The following is a 21,502-nucleotide window of genomic DNA, read 5'->3' as shown; positions in this document are numbered from 1 at the left end:
ATGTTTTACTTACTCAATTTTGTTGTTTGTTGTTTTATGACCAAGTATATGTTGAAATCCACACTAGTTTATATAACCTAGACAAACTTTGATAACAATATAATCCTAGGGGATTATATATTAAAGAAAAAGAACTCTACAACAGTACAAAAATAATGTTTTTTAGAGAAGACATGGTCTTTGTCTTTCTGAAATAGACACATTTTTCTTACATACTTACTATATATATTATATATAATGCTAGCTGCATTATTTTTTTCAACAACTGTTATAAATTTCTTTCTTATTACAAAATAAAATTCCATTGTATATAGAAACTGCAGTTTATTATCAGTCAAATGGTTGAGAGACACATGGACTGATGTTTGAGACTCAGCTATGGTACATAGTACTGCAATAAACACGACCCTCTCATCTCTTTAGGGTGTGTTCACTTAGATTCCTTCATCTGTTCACCCGAGCATGGCTCAACTGAGTCAATATGGTAATTCTGCCTTTAGAGTTTCTGGGAAGCTCAATAGTGACTGGACTAGTTTATAGTCCCACAAGCAGTGTAATAAGATTCTTCTTCTCTGCATTCTCACCAGCATTATCGTTTTTGTTGTCTGAATTACAGTCATTCTTTCAGGGGTAAGATAGAACCCATTTCATCTTCATTTGCATTGCACAGATGGCTAGGAGGGCATATTAAATATTAAAAAATATTTTAATGACATTTACAGCCATTTCAGGCGTTCCAAGTATTATTTATAATAGTTTTCAAAATGACTGGGTAGCGTGACAACAGATTCCAGTTTTTAAGCATAGATTCCAAGAGTTACTTCACTCCAAATATCACTAAAGTATGTCTGTTTTGTATTCTCTAATAAGGAATATCAAAACCACATACTAAATTTCTCTCATTTATATGTATCATTCCTGTAGCATGAAGCTTCAAAATACAGAATTCAGCTAGTGGTAATTATTAATTGGTAAACAAAACTGTCAAAGTATTGTATCCTCCCAAGTTAAATTATTGTAAAATTATTAAATGGTGATCATGCAGTTGATATAAGTTTTAAATTATATTTATATGTACTTTCATATGACATATTGTATTTTAAAATATATATGAAATATATTTTTAAAACTACCAATGGATACACTGATATGCTACATAGAAGGTTAATGTGTACTTTATTTTTTTCTTTATATATATATATATATATATATATATATATGAATTTATTCATATTACATCTCAATTGTTATCCCATCCCTTGTATCCTCCCATTCCTCCCTCCTTCCCATTTTCCCCTTATTCCCCTCCCCTATGACTGTGACTGAGAGGGACCTCCTCCCCCCTGTATATGCTCATAGGGTATCAAGTCTCTTCTTGGTAGCCTGCTATCCTTCCTCTGAGTGCCACCAGGGCCTCCTCATCCAGGGCGCCATGACACTAAAATGTGTACTTTCTTACAGAGTACTCTGAACTGGTGGAGAGTATACTGGCTAGCCAAGTAATGAGCGGCTATGGCAGAAGGGCCGCGAGGTCCAAGACAGCATGGTTACATCTTAACAATTGGACATAAAAGTCCACCATAGATTTCCCTGCTTCCAACATGATCTTGAGTTAGGATAAGCTAGAGGCTCCAGGGATGAGCATACAGTTCTGAGGTACATTTCACCATTTTAAAAAAATACTTTTTTTCTAGCTGAGAGCTTATACACTTTTTATTATAGGATCTCTTAATCTCTTCAATTGACTCCAGTATCAAAGCAGTAATAAGGTCAGGATTTTAAAATGTAGAACTCTGCTTAGCAATTAATATTTTAAAGTATTCAGTAATTAAACTCATTTAATTTTGTTATTTTCTATTATAACTACAGAGAAGTTCTAGAGTCTTCTATGGGTGGTGCAAGCGGCCTAATACAAACTAAGTAATCTGAATTCTGATTATAAAACCTGTTTTAAGGCTTACAGGCTGTATCCTTTCATAGACTATACTTAATTTCTGGAAAGTCAAACTCCTTCCTTACAGGAGTGGATCATCAGCTCTTATTAAATGTGATAGTGATAAGAATAAGGTGAGAGATTTTTTCTCTTGTCTGGCACATACTCAAAATATTAGACTAAAGTACTTCCATGTTTCAGACAGAGTATAATAGCAACTATCTTCCTAAAGGTACTAAATGACTGTGAAATGTAAGAGGAAAGCTGGAAACTCCCATGATCCCCTATAATGCACACGAATGTATTTGTATAACTTGGCATTAAATCCCCTGCTCTCATCCTACATTGTAAAATGGTTTTCAATGCACAATGAGATAAGCATCTTATTACATTAATAGCCAGACACCCATTTTCTCTGAACTTATTTCTTTGGCCTCTATGTACTGCCAAAATTAAATCCTAACCAAAAGAAAAAATGCAAAGCAAAAAGAAATATTTAAAATATCTTTACCTTGGGGATTACTGAATATCTTTGAACAAAATGTCTTTGGAGAGGTTTTGGTGGTCATAATATTTAGAAGCTGTTGCAGCAGGAATCCAGCATGAAGGTGCTTTTGATGGTTATTTGGATGTTATAATGGCTAAAGACATTGGTACAAACTTATAACTTCAGCTTTAATTATAACAGCTGTACAGTATTTTTGGAGTATAGAAAACACTGAGCTTCCAAAATCAATTTTCAAAAATTTTCCAAAAATATTTAGGCAATTTTCTGCCTTTCAAAAAATTAAATTTTGTTACTTTTCAAAAAAACATTATCTCTAATGAACATATACTGTTTATTTTTTAAAAAATAATAGTGTGTGTGCGTGTGTGCATGTGTGTGTGTGTGTGTGTGTGTGTGTGTGTGTGTGTGTGTGATCTCACATGTGTCAGAACTGCTTCCAGGACTTAGGTTTCTCCTTCTACCATGTGATTCCCAAGGATATATCTCGAGGCATCAGATTTGGTGACAAGTGTGTTATCCTCTGAGTCATCTAAAAAACACACATTCATTTTCTTTAGAATGTATGCATGCTAGGCATCTTACATGACTGAATTCTAAAACCCAGCAAAGAGCTCATGTGGTGGCCAACCTCTTTCTATTTTCTTCATCAGATCACTTCCATGATTAATGGTAGAGAAGCTAAAATCCTTTACAGCACAGAGACCTAAAAGCTTTACAGCCCTGAGTCCAGTAAACACAGAAACGTAGGAACTATAAAGGAATGACCTATGATGCCCTATGATGTGTGTGTGTGTGTGGTATGTAGTGGTGGTGGTGGTGGTGGTGGTGGTGTGTGTGTGTGTATGCGTCTGTGAGTGTGTGTGTGTGTGTGTGTGAAGGGCATTCTGAGTACCATTATTTGTTTTCATAAGGACTTTTTTTTTCTCTTTCCCTCTTTCTTTTTTTTTATCACTTGAAAATGTGCTAAGAAGTTTTTGGATGCAGAGAAAGTCCATGAAAGAATGGAAACAATTTGACCTTTAAAATCAGGTGGTTTTGAATAACAATGAATTCCAATTTTTTTTAATTCCAGTTTTATTCCTTTCTTTTTTATTTTCTATAAAATATAAAATGGATATTCAGGATATGCAAATGATCACAAGTCATGGACTAATCTGTATTTTACATTGGCAAATTCTGTTCTCCCAAACTGTGTGATGCACCAAGGGATCAGGCTAGTATTTATCAATTATATTCAGAAAATTCTCTCTTACCAATATGAGAACTTTTGTTAAAGTTCGGTGTTTCCTATTTGCATTATTTCAGTGAAGAGAATTTTACGCTAAAGAATCACGTTGTCTTGCAACTTTAGAATTGATTTCCTATTGTTTGCTTTTCTTCCTTTCATTTGCCATTCGTACGAAAACGAGAAAACATAACACTGGACATAACAAGAAAACACACTCCTGTTTGGAAACTACTCACCAAGCATACAAGCTGTGTCTGCAATGCCCACACTTGCTACAGTTACAGAACTGACCTATTCTAAATACATCCAGATCAGATTTAAGGAGGGACGGGAGAGCAGTGTCTAAGGGGTAAAATATGCAAGCAATTTAGAGGAAAAACTTAGTGATACAGAGATTATTGCTGTCTTGGGCAAGAAGGAATGTGAAGCTTGCCTGTAATGGAGTATGCAAGCATCTTGGAAAGTGAAGGAAAACTCACAAATACTTGGTATACAACAATGAAAGAAAGCTATGCTCTTAGCCTTCACATATCAATAGATCAGTCTTAGACAGCTCTTCAATAACACGGCTATACTATATTCCCTTGTAAAATTAAAGCATCTCAATTAACAAACAAACCCTCAAGGTACATTCCCACTTAGCACTGTCCTTCAGAGGCTGTGATAATATCTGTATCCAGGAATTGCAGAACTTGGATTTTCTAAATTGTTTCATGTGAGTCACTTAAACTAAACATATTTCAATAAAAACATTATCTCAGTTGACCAAGTAATCAGTATACTGAAAATTTATAAAGTAATATTTTAGGGAATATATTATAATCTATAACTTGTATTTTATGTGGTATGTATTATATAAGCTTAGGGAAATTATCTCACATGTTTTTATTTCAAATATGATGAAAAATAAAATTATTCTGGTTAGAAAGTAAATTATACTTTATTGCTGTTTAAAAAAAACTTGTAACTGGGATCAGAAATTTGGGGGGGGGTGTGCTGTTGCTTTGTATTGATCTCTATCCCACAAATTGACTTTTGTACATATGTTACGTTCCCTGGTGCAATTTTATTAAAGACGAAAAGAGAGGACAAGGAAGTAGCATATGTGCCATGGTGAAAAGCATTAAAAGTTGTAAGGCCTCCCTGAATGCCTGACCTTAATTCATAGGAAGGGCTTGTGAGTTTGGGGAATGTAATTCACCTCTCAGGGTTGGGAAGCTAATATGTAAATGGGCTATGCAGATATGTATCATCAACACCACATGGATAGAAAATATATAAATTGTTTAATAACTAATAAATAATGGCCCTAAAGATTTTTTTAAGGGATAAATTTTTCAATTAAGCTTTGCTCTCTTTGGGATGGATGTTACTAGAACATATCAAGTGAATTCATTTATAGAAAACCTGATATTTATTATAAATTGCCAAAGAAATAACTTGCAGTTATGCATCAGCATACACACCACAGAAAGAACAAGGAGGGAAAATATGTTCTTTATCAGCATTGTCTCCTTTAGTGATGTACACACAGCATGCTGCCATTAATGGAACCTTCCTGCACATGATCCTATAGCTGAGCTTTGCTGTGACTGAAGATCTTAGGTCCTATTATTGATGCTCTGGCCTATGCCTGTATACATGAATCCAAAGGAGTGATTACTATTTCCAGACATTTTAAGTGTTTTCTTTCCAAATGGCATTTCTAATTTGAAATATAAACTCCTGAGCTTGAAATACAATTTCTGTCTTTAACCACATAAATTGCTTTCTCTCTGTTCTTTAACATGCACTCCTTGTTCCGGACAAAATGGTCAGTGAATGCATGCCATCCAAATCATGTGCATTTCTTCTCCCCGTGGGGGATGCTCTGTTCTCTCTCATCCAGTATCATCCAAAAAGCCTTTCTGGATAAGTTTCAGGTCAAAGCACCGAGTCACTCCTTGCCAAGACAAGTATAGTCAGTTGTTCTTTATTACATTAATTTAGAAAATTTCCCATTAATGATCTTCAACTTATAATGCTTTCAGTTATGATTTTTCAACTTCTCGCTTTCCTACACGCATGTGTTATGCATTCAGTAGAAAGGTGCATCAGTTTGTGATTTGCATTTTCCCCGTGTGAACAGCACATGGCAAGATATTATTTCCATATGCTAGGCAGGGACAGCAACCATCAGCTCCCTGTCCACCACCAGTCACCAAGGTAAACAACAATGCATTACCTTGAGCTGCATTGCTAAGCTATGGTACTGGGCTAATGTTAGGCATGTTAAGTGTACAGAGTAAATGTTCCACATGCAATGCTTTTTGTTATAATATACATTTTGGGCCTAACTAGGTAATTAATAAAACTGTATGTATAAAGCTTGACTGGCTTTTCCCCCTAAGAATCAGCTATCTTTTAAGTTTCTAATTTAGGGTTAATTTGGCACCAACTGTTCTGAACTAACAAATTCCTGAGGGAAAGGGAGGGAGGGATTGAGAGATTGAGAGTTTGAGAGAGAGAAACTGACTAAGGAAATCAGGAGGATGTGATAAGATACTCAGAATAAAGGATGTAATCACTGGCCCACCCTGCTCCCTAGATACTTTCTATTCTTTTGCACCTCTTCTGAGCTCTGTGTTCTTAATAGTACACAAAAATAGTTACTCTTTTATTATCTTTAAACTTTCTATACATTTTCTAACCTATTTTCTTCTTTTTAAAGTGGGATAAAAACATTAAAGAAATAGGATGCTACCAAATATTATTGTGTTTGAGTGAAAAGAGTCTGCCTAAGGCCAGGTGTTAAAGCACTAGTCTGCTTCTGTGATGCATTAGGAAGGCAGTGCAGCTCTGAGTATACACCGCCTTTCTTCAGGGAGTTAGGTCCCCGGAAAATACTCTTGAAAGGAATATGAAACCAGACCTGCTTCTTTCCCTGCTTTCAGGTTGCCATTAGGCAAGCAGATCTGCTGAACAAGGCCATCAAGTGCCATTCCAGTGTAGGTCCCCAAACAGCAGATCCAACCAACCATGAGCTGAAATCTGAAACTTGGAGCCAAAGTAAACCTTTACATCTTTTAATTGGATTTTCTCAGGTAATCCATAGCAGCCAGACAACCTTACAAAAATATTTGCCTTACAATGATTAGAATGTAGAGGGTCAGTGCCTTTCATTTGATCAGAGAATTGATTTAGCACATTAGATTAATTTATAGAAATTCCGATTCCCCTTGACCAAATATATTTCAAGACAACTTAATAAAGTATTTTGTTTCTATTTTACCTTCATACTAAAAATGATAATCTGGCTTTAATAGGCAGGCTCTTCAATATCGAAGTAATAATAGTGTTATCATTAAAATACTAAAGAATAAGTGGATAAGAAGAGTGGGTAAAAAATCTGATAAGAATAATCATCTTGGGATTGAATAGAAGTTCAGAAACAAACATGTGCAGACCACAGATATAATTCACGGCTGTCATATTTCAAATTAAGGAGCATGATAATTGAAGTCTGATTCTATATACCATTCTATATATAAGAATGTGATAAAGTTACTCTGTGATCACCGCCCCTTAATAGACCTTTGTAAACCATAAATTTTCTTTTAAAATAACCAATCTAATATAAACTAAGTATCTTAGAATTCATGTGATAGAAGTATTTTAAACTAGTTCATGACCATGAGGAGTTATCATGAAATCTGGAATACAGAAAACAAAATAAACAGTTTATGAGGTCATACATGGGCCAAATAATAAATTTTGCAAAAACAAAAGAAGTTATAAATGAATGAAAAATCATAGAAAGAGATAGTTTCAATTACATAAGTATTGGTAGATCTAAGTTCATTCAACAATTATATATAAATATATATATATTTCATGATGTAAAAGAGATTCTTTTAGAAGTTGAAATAAAACACAGAAGTAAAATTCCACATCCATATTGCTCCCTTAAATATAGATATAGATGTCACACAATAAACAAAGCATATATCACAATTGTGACAAGGGCTATGTGGCAAATTGTGTAAATACTCTAGAGACTGTTTCCATTTAGATTTTAGTTTCACTTAGAGAAAGGCTTAAGATATTAAAGTGTAATAAAGATCTGAAAAACTTCCTTAAATGGCAGATGAAACAGTATTAATTATGGAGGCAGCAAAAGTAAAAGGCAGATTCTTAACATGCTATAAAATGGAGTTGACACTACTAACATGGAATCCAGACATATGCTTCTCATGAAGAACAGTTAAGAGAACCTCACTGAAAGATGAAGATTTGAGCTTTGAACGTGTCAATTGGATATCCTCCTGAAAGTAGTGAGATGGCAGCTGAGTTAAAAGCTGAAGAAGAGCACAGTAGCCACAGTAGATGCCCAATGCTGGTAGTAATCAGCCATAAGGAAACATTAGAACACCTGGGGTGAGGTTGCTAGGACGAGTCAAGGAAGTTAAAAGAATTAATGAGAAGATCTGATCTTTGATGCAATCCATTATGCAAAGACTAAAGAGCAGAGCAAATGCCAATGACCGGGATCCACAAGAGCTGCTGGTTAAGGGGGAGGTGACCAGGAGTGTGTAATGCTCTGGATTTATATAAAATCTTAGGAGGAAAATGAATTGATAAACTTATCCAATGTGCTTAACGTCATATGCAAGTAATATGTGATATGAGCATGATCATTCAATTATAGATCACTCAATTTGAAATAAAGATTGATTATGTCCATAAATGCTTTAAATTTACATCTTATAGCACCTTAAAATTAGTCTAATCATCTGTATTTGTTTCTTTCTATAAAGTATTGTAAAAACTGTTTTTAAAGGTCAAACCTCTTAATAATTCTGAAAGTAATTACAAAAACCAAATTAATATTATTTATAGTATCTTTTAAAATTTTTATAAGATGCCGCTTTAGTATACGTCATCATTTGTGTTTACTGTGCATACTGAGAAGCTATGAAAATTCATTGATTAATTACGTCACTAATATCAGAGTTATAGAAATAAGAAATGGTCCATCTACAGATTTCTGAGGTATTATTGTATAATCATCTGTAAACCAAGGTATACATCTTAAATGACAAGTAGTATTTTTAATAAACAATTCCCAAAATACAATAGCACATGTACTTAATCAATAGTTGTTTTATAGATGGAGATTAAACATTATATTAATAGCAAAAACCAAAGAAACATCAAAGCAAGTAACATTAGATAAACTTGTATGTGTCAATTAATGCAATAATATACAAATAGTATATTATTATAGATTTTAATAAATATCCTATAATTTTCAAATTTTGTATGAATGTATTACTAGCAGAGGCAAAATTATTTCTCATAGAAAGCTTTTTATTAAGTATTCAATGTGGATACAAATATTCACTGTACTAGAGCTAATATTAAAGAAATGGCAAGAGCTATGACCAGCAGGTAGCGGGACTTTCTAGTGAGGTAACTACCTAAGTTCAGTTTCCAGGACCCACAGTACCGAAGGGGAATCTACTCCAAGAAGGTGTCCCATGACCTCTCTAAACATGAGCTGTGGTGCTAAACGTACTAAAAACAAATAAGTATAAAAGTTTAAACAATTAAGTAATAAACCACTACTGAAAGTGCTAATTCATTTATGTATCATTCAAGAAACTATTTATTGAGTATCTTTTAACTGCTCCAAACCATTCTCAGTACTGTAGATATCACAAGGAGTGCATGAGGAGGGGTCCCATGTAATTTACAGTGCAATGATTAAGGCACAGAAAACAGGCAAATAAACAAGAGAGATCATAAAGTGTAAAAACGTGATGAGTGTTACAAGCAAAATGGAAAGGAATCATCATATTTAACTCACAGCACCAAATTTGTCTGACAGGTTACAGTTATTTCCTAACTCTGACATCTATTATTTATTCTCTCTTATGCATAGCTTACAGCATGGAAAGCAAGCACATTATCAACCAATTTTAATTACCAAGGACTCCCTTTTAACAACAAAATCCATTTAACCCAGGTTTGCTGTGGTTCTCTCATGGTAATGGCTTCATAAGGAGTAACTATATAGAATTATTAGTTGTAGTGAGGAAAAGATCTTGAAATATGCATTTTTTTGGAGTGAGGTTTGTATGTTTGCTTCCCTAATACTAATTTGAGATTCACGGAGAACTCTTAAAAGCAGAAAAAGATAATATTAATTAGTTTCTTACTGTTTGTAAACAGATTTGATACTGTTGAGAAAATATGAATACGCGGGGTTAAAAAATCACTGGTGCACAAAAAGAGGACACGAAGATACCGCATTTTTATCCATTTTCTAGCTTACATTTTTGCTCTAAATTTTTTTATATCTTTATAAGTGTTTTAACTTATACATGCGAACTTTGAGGTATATTTTACAGCAGTAATTGCATTAAACATTATAATTCAGAACCCAAATGAATTAGTACTTATTCTTATCAACTATTTTATTATTTAATAGCCGATAATACATTAATTTTAAAAATTATCTCAAAATGTCCTTCATAGATGCTTTTTCCAAGCATAGCATACTATACTTACTGTAGCTCTGTCTCTTTTTAGACCTGACACATATATCAGCCATTTACTTTCCCACCTTATTCATGACATTTACTTCTTGATGAGAGAGACATTCAAGTTATTCTTTGGAGTGCTTTAGCCTCGTCATGTTAAATCTCAAAGTGGTCACAGTCCATAATCTATGTCAGAAACGTATGTTAATTAAGTATACAATATGCTTCATTTCACAAAAATTTGTTAAAATCCAGAAAAAAATCAATCATTGTACTATTGGGAATTCTATACTATTTTTTAAAGTTTGAGTGTTCCCTTGATCTTTGCTCCTGAGAGAAGGACATGATGCCTGCCTTCCCTGGCAGAGGATCACTGCTCCTTGAAAAGGAGCTTGAAGGTGTCCTAAGGACACAGATTTAGTTATTACTTAAACAGACCCTTTTTTGTGGTTTCTATAAAGAAAGTCCCTCAAGTAGCCTTTCATCCATCAGAGTCAAATCTGAATGAGAACGTGTTCCTTTTGGGCTGAGTGGTACTAGTTTACCTAAATTAATGTTTATTTAGTATCTAATAATGTTTTCTGTTGGGACAAACTGGGCTCTGTTTTCTCAAGCCCTTTGCCAAGTCTCATAAATTTGGGGCAAGGCGGCCAGTCTTACCCCACTAATAACCAAAGTGGCCACACACAGAATAAACAAAAGCTAGGCTTATCCAGACATCACTGAGAGACTCTGTTGGGGTACATTCAGATTTTCGGCATTAATTTATGATGTGTGGAATGCACTTTTCACTCACAGAAAGGGAATTGGAAAAGAATACAAAGTACACATTTAAACAGAACTTCAAATATATACTATTTAAATATAATAATGAACCCTCACCACAAAAAGGGAAGGTGAAAAATAAAAAAAAACAACTATATTATTTCTGTAAGGAATATAGAAGTGAGCATTGCATTTTAGTTTAGTTTTATGTTAGAATTTCTAAGCCATTTTACACACCAGTGTCAATAAAAGGACAGTTTGTTAGATAAATTTCTCCTCCATTTTAAAATAAGTTATTCATTCATTTGAAGTTTGTGGAGTTGTTTTCTTTTACCCAATATAATAGATTCTTGAATCAAATCTTTCTAGTAAACCATTTTGCACATGTTTAGTTTTATCTATAACTTTGGAATTGGCCAGTTAATTCCACATGACGTTGATTGTTTTAAAATCCAAATTTCTTTCTCTAGACCAGGAATTACAGTACTATTTTAAACTTCTTAATAACTTTCTAAAGATGTCATAATTTATTTACAAAAGACAGAGATTACATCGAGGGAATGAGGAATTTAGTTCATGGTGGTCCCATTTTAATTTAATCATTCTCCACGGTAATGCAGCATTTCCCCCAATTTGCATTGGGCTTGAACCTCAAGAGCAAATGCAGGCAACTTTTTGAAAGAAGTGGAAAAAGGATTTTTGTATTTGTTTTATTTTAGCGATCCCAGAAGGAGTTTACATAAGAAAGAGAAATTCCAAAAGAAAGGAAAAGGGGATGGCATTTTTGAGTGTCTGAAAGTCCCATAGATGTTTTCTTTAATTTTATGGTTTCTTTGCATTTTCACTAGAAAGTTTCCCAGACACGCAATATGATGTGAATAGACTAACTTCTCTTTCTTGGTGGGGGCAATAGTTTCTCAAAATAAATATACATCTTATACATTCTTTTCCTCCATATTTCTGTCTTGAACATATCCATGAGCTGAGCTGGTTTTCTCAGGGAAGGGACAGATGTTAAGGCAGGGCCACCTTGGTTACAAAGGTTGCAACAAAAGCCTGTCCACTCCAATCAACCTGACAAGTCTTTCTCCTTTAGAATATTAACTTGTTTCACAAACCTTTAGCATGCAGTAAAAGATGATTTCTACCAAGGTCATCTTAGGAGCCATTCAGTTACAAGTTAGTGAGTTGCTTCTGCATACCCATAACAATACAATTTGTAATTAGGAATAGAATTAGAATGATGTGGAGACCATGAAAACCAGACCACACAATTGAAGTGTCTGACTATGAATTCTGAAGTAAATAATAATAATAATAATAATAATAATAATAATAAGAAGAAGAAGAAGAAGAAGAAGAAGAAAATTATAACACTAGTAAATGCAGGTATCTACAGATTAAAATAAATAAGTAATATAAATATACTGAGTAAATAAAGTATACTACAAAGCATAATACATTATCATACTCCTTGATGAAATGTAATGTGAGATATCTGATTTTAAGGGTTTTTTGTTGTTGTTGTTTTTTTGTTTTGTTTTGTTTTTTGTTTTATTTTCTTTTTTTGTTTTTTAAATTTTATTAATTTATTCATATTTCATCTCAAAGGTTATTCCCTTCCCTTGTATCCTTCAATTCCTCCCTCCCATTTTCCCTTTACTCCCCTCCCCTATGACTGTGACTGTGGGGGGGACTTCCTCCCCCTGTATATGCTCATAGGGTATCAAGTCTCATCTTGGTAGCCTGCTATCCTTCCTCTGAGTGCCACCAGGTCTCCTCCTCCAGGGGACATGGTCAAATATGAGGCAACGGAATACGTGTCAAATATGAGGCAAAGTCATACCCAACTCTCCACTCAACTGTGGAGAATGTCCTGTCCATTGGCTAGATCTGGGTAGGGGTTTGAAGTTTACAGCCTGTATTATCCCCGGCTGGTGCCATAATTTGAGCACCCAAATCTACCTATAATCATTTTCTTCTTGTAGGTTTCTAGGATTCTCTGGATCCTTCTATTTTGCCATTCTCCCATGATTCTCTCATCAAGAGTCCCAATAGGATGTCATCCCCTCTATCCCAGTTTCCTGGTTAGTGAAGACTTTCGTGGAACATGCCCCTTGGGCTAGTATGCAGATATAAGTGAGTATATACCATTTGAGTCTTTCTGCTTCTGGGTTAACTCACTCATTATGATCATGTCTAGCTCAATCCATTTGTCCACAAATTTTGGGAATTCATTGTTTTTAATATTTGAGTAGTATTCCATAGTGTAAATGTACCACCGTTTCTTTATCCATTCTTCTACTGAGGGACACTTAGGCTGTTTCCATGATCTGGCTATTATGAATAAGGCTGCTATGAACATGGTTGAGAAATTTGCTCAACCATATAAAATATTTTATATAATTTATTCTGATTATACTTTCCCTCTCCTCCAACTCTTTTCAGATTTTCACTCTACCCACTCTAGAATGAGAGATTATTATTATATTGGGTATCATGAGAGATATTTATTTTAATTGGACTCAGAAAAATTAAAAGATACCAAGATTAAACATTATGGTTCAGGGTTTATATGATTACTTCACAGTGTTTTCCATGTACTTTTATTATCATGGGCCTTTTGGTGTCTCAATTTTATGAATTGAGGTCTATAAGTCGGGGCATCAAGGAATTCTGTGATTCTAAAGCTGAGTACAGAAGGTGACTCAATGGTGATGAGTGGGTTTCTTAGCTGTGTAGGATGATGTGCTAAATATGCAAAACTGGACATCTGTCAGACACTACATGAACTTCTGGGCAGGAAATCCACTTTCCACATCAGGGAATACCACATTGCTTTCCAGGACATCCTAACTGTGTGGTGATGTCTTCTCAACAGGGAATAAGATGAGACCAAGTACTTCCTGGAGATCTAGTTGAAACAGAAAATTAGGTTTGCATTCTTCTAAATAATCCAAAATGTAAGGAGTTGTGCTGTGTCCCACAGATACACAGATCTTATTAGTAAGTAACTCATAATTTCAGAATTAATTAAAATAATAATTATAGTTTCCAATCAAAGTTCTTAAAACAACAATATTTATTAAGCCATTCGGTTCCTTTATGTTGGCTTACTCATGAATGGCTTAAGTAAAAAGAACTGAAACATATTCTAAAAGTTTTCAAAGTCCTTCTTTTTCATCCTTGTGAAAATAAAAGAGAAATGTCCCTGCAAGCAGGATCACTCATCGAGTCAGTCCCTGAGGAGAATTTTGTGTACACAATGTACTACTACACTTCCTACTTTAATCCTAATGTTCATCTTGATATTTTCTATGTGCTCCTGTATTTTCCAGCCCTTGTTAGATTTATGGGCAGATTTTATAGTCACTAAGCTTTTCTGGGCTGGAATTTTATATGTTGATGTATAAGTACATCAGGTAGGTAAAAATCTAGGGTAACAATGTCCTCATTGTGGTGCCACAATTAAGCTACACTGAAAAGAGTTCAGAGCTAACTTGTCTTACATTGACTTTGCTCTTAGGTAAATAGTGTCATATTTACTCCTGTAAATTCTTTTCATTAAACATGTAAAACAAATAAAATGTTTTCAAGTAATGTTTACAAGTTTTAAACTATTGAACCAACACAGAATATGTGGAAGTTTACTATGAATATTGAATGTTCTTCAATTGCTAAGCAATATGTTTACGTGGCACTCTGATCACAACTGTGTTTCCCGACTCTGGAACACAATGTCTGAAACATGTAAGACAGTCTTAAACTTTATATTATATTGTTAAAAAATCCTGTAGAAATAAAAATCATTGCTATAACTGCCATAGTTTTAGAGTGTCTATAAAAGGAATAAAATTTGTTTTGTTTTGTTGTTTACTTGACCAAAGTAACCTTGTCTTTTGTTTGCACATCACTGGTTTTAACAATAAGTCATGGGACTTCACATGTCTGCTTTATTTTCTCAGATAAAATTGCCTTATCTCATGGATTCCATGCCTGAACATATAAAAGGCAGGAACATTTCTGACTTTATACACGTTGCTTGCTTTTATACTTGCTGTATAAGCTTCAAGTTTCCTGTGATTTATTAACTGCTCATTTTCACTTTAATCTGTCCCTTATTTTGTATAACACCTGTACCTACATCTTAGAACATTCATTTGTTTATTCAGAGTAGGAGCTGTTAAATCTTAGAAGTTTTGTCTAACTTAACTTTTTATTAGACAAATTTTACTACAGAGAGTTATAGCTGAATTTCCTTTTATTTATTATTAGAAAACAAAAAGTTAAAAATGAATGGGTCATTCTTTGTAATGAGGAGCAGAGAGAAAACAGGTTTCGGCATGAAATTTGATCTTATATCACCAAGTGAAAAGACTTCATAATCAAAAGGCATCCCTCTTCTTGCCCAAATTTCAGTAAAACTATTTATATGGTTTATGAAAGGCAAGTTTGCAAATGTGAAAATGACCTCATCTGGGTAAAGGTGTCACAGGTTATTGACAATCTTGGAAGAAGAAGAAAAATGAAATGAAAGTAGTTGCTGTGCCTTTATGACATTGAAAACAGTGAAACTGACAGAACATGCAGTACTGATTTTCTATATCTGGTAATAATTTGATAATAATAGAAATTGCTAAAGCTATGTAGCTGAAATGTATATGTATATATTATCCCATTAACATAATTCTTGCCCAGAGTATGGTTTACAAAACCTGTTAATAATGTAAGATTAAAATTTAGCAATTATTTGTTACCTATATGAAATATTTTATTATTCTGTAAATGAGATGGAAGATCATACTTTTTAATCTTTTATTTGTCTGTGTGTTCAAAAGAAGAGAGTGAATAGAGGACGGTTTCATGTGCTGGATCACATGACTTTATAGGATCTCTAGACTTGCAGATCTCCAGACACTCAGGAGAACTGACAGTGACAAACATATTAAGCTCACTAGGAGAAAAGGTGTGTGGATCAGTCCTAGTCTGATGGCTTGTGAATGTTCCAGGCCCAAGATTAGATGGGTCACTTCAAGTCCAAAGGAAAAAAGAATAAGAAACTTAAATGTAAAAATATTGCAGCTCAAGTGATTCAGGCAAAAGGAAATTCCTTCTTATTCATGGTGCGCTTGACCTTTTGTTCTCTTTGTATCTTCACTAGATGAATGAATCCACCTAGATTTGGGAGGGCAATGTGTTTTACTTAGTCTATAAATTCATATATTAATCTTATCTACAAGAACTCTCACTGAAACACCCAGGGCAATGGTTGACCAGATGTCTGGGAATTTCTTAGTTTAGTTAAAACATAATCAGAGAAACACATATTCCTGTTTCTACTCTATTGTGTTTATTTCCTGATTCTATTTAATTCTCAATGTTTCATAGATTGGTTCTTGCTGAACTGAAGTATGCTTAGAGGTTATGGTCATCAAAGAACTGCTAGTATCATTTTCTGTTCATGTGTATTCTTTTAGGGCTGTCTGGGACATTGCATTACTTAAATAGTAACAATGTAACAAATAGTATTTACCTTTCGATAGACAATCTCAGTATTTTATCAAACAAATATGCGGGAGTAAAACATGAAAATGTCAATGGAAGGAAGCCTCCAGGAATGAGCTGTGAGGTGTACTCTTGAAAGTCTATACAATCTTACACAGCCTCCACTGTGTGTAGAGTACGAGACTTTCTCAACACAAAGTTGTACAGACCTTCTCTTACAAAAATGGGGAGTTATAAAATACACTTGCACAGTTTGTGAATTTTATTGCTAATGAAGTCATGGCCAGAATGTCAATGGTTTGAAATACAGCAGTGAGATTGTTTCCCTTTTGGGAAGCTGGAGCGTGGCATAAAGAGCACTTCATAAAGGCACCAGAGAGCACTATAAAGAAGAATATGCTCTTTGAGTACATTACAACATAAGGTGATAACTTTAGGTTAGTCCTAAATAATAGACAACCATAAAAAGTAATTAGGATTGAACATGTAATCTACAGAAAAGGTTAAAATCCTTTTTTCAAAAAAAAAGTATAAACCTGAAATACATATGGATATTTAATTATTTTTATTTTAAAAGAGTACTTTTTTTTTTAAAGAAGACTGCCATATATGTTTCTGGTACAGACCTGTGCCACATTACTCCTGTCATCTCCATTTATATTCTATCAGGCTGACTGACTTTGAAGGTGATGCAATAATCTTTTAAGATTAAAAAAGTGTTCTTAAAATTTTATTATAAAAATGTTCATGATACAGAAAATATAAATTGTGCAAAAATCTTCATGTATCTGTATGAGGATTCTAGGATCAGCTTTTTATATATGCTTATTGACTTGTACTTATTTCTTTTGTGTGAGTGTAAGGGTGGCCACTAGTGTACTATGGAGGGCACGTTGAGTCAGAGTACAGCTTGCAAGAATTGTTTCTCTCCTTCCATCATGCGCATGCCAGCATCACACTCAGGCCATAAAGTTTAGCAATAACAATATTTAATCTCTGAGCCAAATGGCTAGCCCATTTTGTACCTCTTAAAAAATCACATATCTGTACATCTTTCCCAATACAAAACCGAAAAGAAAAAAATCTTCGAAGGATGAAGTCTACATATTTTAGTAAGATCCAAATGCATTTATTTTTTATAACAATTCAAAAGTTTATTGTTCAGAGATAGAAATAATAACAAATACATATCTTCCTCCTTATCAAATTACTTGAAAATATCTTCATTTTTTTAAAGTAGTGTGTGTAGTGCCCGTTGGGATAGTATGATCTTCTTTGATAGGTTTGGTTCTTGAGTATTTTGTCTGCATGTATGCATGTGCACCACGTGCATGGCTGGTGCCCATGACAACCAGAAAATGGCATCAGATTCCCTGAAAAGGGAGGTAGCAATAGCATGTGGGTGCTAGAAAATGAACCTGGATACTCTGCAAGAGCAGCAAGTGCTATGCTCTAAACTGTTGAGCCATCTCACCCAAACCCTTGGATATGGTCTTAAGTTTATTGTTGCTCATAGGATAATTTGATATTTATTGTATTTTTCTCAGGAACATGTTATATCCATAAGAACAGCCAAACTAAAACTTTATTCATTTCTGACAAGAAGGCAACATGTATGAATATATGAATCCTTGAGGAATAGGATTCACTTGGAAGGTAGAGAGGGTCGTAATAATCATTTGTAAAAGAATCACACATATTTAGTAGCTGAGGCACAGTTTTATTATTTTTAAAATAATGAAATAATAATAGAGCAGTGACCTTCTATAGTTGATATATTTATAATTATACATGTTTTATTTTATTGTAGATGTATATTTCTAGCAAAGTTAGCTGAATAAAATAAAAGTATGAAATTATTCACTCTTACCAGAGTAATTTCTGAAACTCTCATGAAGTAATGAGTAAAAAATCTCTAGAGTTCTGTTAAAGCACCTTGAAATCTTAACCTGCAGAAATTAGTGTTTATCTGTTAAAGATATAAATGAAAGATATGACTTATAGCTAAATATGGTGAATATATTTAAAGATAAATATATATGGGTTTAAATTATTTTGAAGTTCCTCCTGAAAATCAGTAGATTTTAATTACTTTGTGTGTGTGTGTGTGTGTGTGTGTGTGTGTGTGTTGGATTGTCTGTGTAAGAGTGTGTGTGCAGCCTGGCGGCACACAGAGGAAGGATAGCAAGTTACGAAGAAGAGACTCGATATTCTAAGAGCATATATAAGGGAAGGAGGTCTCCCTCAATCACAGACATAGGGGAGGGGAGAAGGGGGGAAGTGGGAGGGAGGGAAGAATGGGAGGAAACAGGGGAAGGGCTAACAATCGAGATGTAATATGAATAAATTAATAAAAAATAAAAAAGAGTGTGTGTGCAGCTATGTATAGTAGTGTTTGTATTTGTGTATATGTACGCTATGAAATGTTAAAAGTAGACTGAAAATTTAACATAATATTTCAAATGACAATATTTAGAATCCAGGGGTGGATTCTAAAGATGGTGAGAAAACCTCATGTCTAATGTCTTCCAAAGAATGAGAAACTTGTTTAGCAAACTAAACAAATAATTGTATTTTTCAGAATATAATGTTTCAAAAATGTCTTTCGATAAAGACAAGTATTTTAAAGACTTATGGTTTTGCCAGAATTAACAATCAATACAGAAACATTGCCTGAAATGCACGCCACTCTTGAACAAGCACCACTGCAGACGAGATAGCTATTTTTCTCTCCACATTAAGCACCTATACATGATCCACACTTACTTAGTAGTGATGTGTACAAATGGTGATGAACAAACAGCAGACCTGCTTGGAAAATTTTAACATAGAATTAATATAGTAGATACTAAGAAGAGAGCAGTAGTGCTGTGTGAACATTGTATAGACTAATGATGCTTTATGGCTATTCTCACAAGGGTACACCACATGAAGTATGGTTCTAAATGGACTTTGTGTAAAGTACAAATGCCATTAACACTTGGCACTGCAGCTCCCAAATGAGAGTGCTTCTGAATACTGGTTTATTTTTTATTTACAAAGATAAACACAGTAGGCTACTGTTCAGAGAAGCTGACACACTTCCTGAATAAAAGCCACTTTGAAATAATAACAATAATAATAAAAAGATCTTGCTGTCCTTGGCACAAAACTACCATTTTAGCCTATGAAAAAAATAGATGTTAGATTTTACATTACTCTTTCCATAGTTTTAAAAATTATTTCTCATTTCTTTCAATAAATAAAGTCACACTAAGATCTTGGCAATCAGTAAACAGAGTCTGTTCATATTTTTTAACGTCTAAAAGTTTAAACATTATTATAAAAACATCACAGAATGAGCACAACTAAATGAAAGATTCTAGTTTTATTGAAAACATTAACAGACTTTCAATTCATTTCTCAAGAAAAGAGTGAATTCCCAAAAAAGATACAGAAAGTGTGTGTGTGTTTTTGTGTGTGTGTGTTTGTGTGTGTTTGTGTGTGTTTGTGTGTGTATGTGTGTGTGTGCACATGCATGCATGTAAATATGTACATCCAGTCCTCTACCTCTAGACAGACTCCCAGTATTCTCTCTTTTTGCCATTTTTACACGTTATCTTTGTGTAACAGACATATGGTGCTCACTCTAACACCTTGATATTTGAGTCTTTTTTGCTAATTCCTAGGATACTTTAAATCTGTCACCAATTCTTTATTTTCTAAGCATAAAAATGAACAAAAGGCCAAATTTTATAGCTGCACATGCACATGATCAGAGTAAAACACAGGCAGTGAATTGACAAAGGTTGTGCTGGTAAGAGCTCAGTCAGTACTTAGCATCTTATCTCAGTCTCTTATGGTACAGTGGTTTCTCTTAGCATTTAATGCTTTCTTTTTAAATATGATCAGAGTACAATCATCTGTAGCTCTTCCAAAATTCTGTTAAGGTTACTGCTTTCACACCTGATCTCCAGTGTGTTTGCTGTGTTCACTCCTTCTCTTCACCTTCACCTAAGGGCTGATTTTCCTGAGAAACCCTATATTTAAATCAGAAATCTGTTGTCCTTTTACCATATTTACCCGAGACCCTAGAGTTAGCTTATTTTGATAATAGTTATCTTTTACCACCAAATAACAAAGCCAGCAACAAGTATCTAAAGCACATGTTAAGGCTCTTAAAGTTCAGTTTCCTTTGCCGTCTGCACGTGCCACATTTGTAAAACCACAGAATGATGCTCAGGAGATCTGATTTACTACGAAAATACTCAAGTTAATAAGACTCAATCAAACCACTTTTTGCCAATCACCAATTTTAAAGATGGATCCTAAATTATGGTCTTAAAGACTCAAAATTTCCTCCAGACTCTCATCCTCTTATGTTTTTATTTCCAAATTCCTAGATTGTTAGTGTAGTTTCCTAGTTCCTTTCCATTCTTTATTACATAGAAACTACACTGAAAGGTGAAGGTGTTTTAACAGCTCTGAGGTTCCAGCTTACACCCATCAGAATGGCTAAGATCAAAACTTCAAGTACCACAACATGCTGGTGAGGCTGTGGAGAGAGAGGAACACTCCTTCATTGTTGGTGGGAATGCAAACTAGTACAACCACTTTGGAAATCTATCTGGCGCTATCTCAGAAAACTGGGAATAGGGTTTCCTCAAGACCAAGTTATTCCACTCCCTGGAATATACTCAGAAAATGCTCCAGCACACAACATGGACATATGCTTAACCACATTCATAGTGGCCTTGTTCGTAATAGCCAGTACCTGGAAACAGCCTAAGCATCCCTCAGTAGAAGAATGGATAAAGAAACTGTGGTACATTTACACTTTGGAATACTACTCAGCTATTAAAAACAAGGATTTCCCAAAATTTGTGGACAAATGGATTGAACCAGAATTGATCATAATGAGTGAGTTAACCCAAAAGCAGAAGGAGTCAAATGATATATACTCACTAATAACTGGACACTAGCCCAAGGGGCATGTCCCATGAAAGTCTTCACTTACCAGGAAAGTGGGACAGAGGGGAGGACATCCTATTGGGACTCTA

The 21,502-nt window shown here is 34.2% G+C and overlaps 1 protein-coding gene across 4 annotated transcripts in view; it reads right to left on the bottom strand.

Annotated features, from left to right (window-relative positions):
- SEMA3D (semaphorin 3D) overlaps nucleotides 1-21,502 on the bottom strand; it is a 195,419-nt gene that overhangs the window by 141,936 nt on the left and 31,981 nt on the right. The window contains exon 2 of one of the 4 annotated variants that reach the window (XM_084787578.1): nucleotides 2,445-2,970. The exons of the other annotated variants lie outside the window; for them this stretch is intronic. The gene's annotated coding sequence lies outside the window, so the exon portion shown is untranslated. The remainder of the gene's footprint in view (nucleotides 1-2,444; nucleotides 2,971-21,502) is intronic. 4 annotated transcript variants of the gene reach the window in all.

Source organism: Acomys minous (genome assembly GCF_964271855.1).
Source record: "Acomys minous genome assembly, chromosome: 6".
In the NCBI taxonomy this organism is placed as follows: Eukaryota; Metazoa; Chordata; class Mammalia; order Rodentia; family Muridae; genus Acomys; species Acomys minous.
Note: the sequence above shows the minus strand (reverse complement) of the source record. Positions and strands in the feature narration are given on the sequence as shown.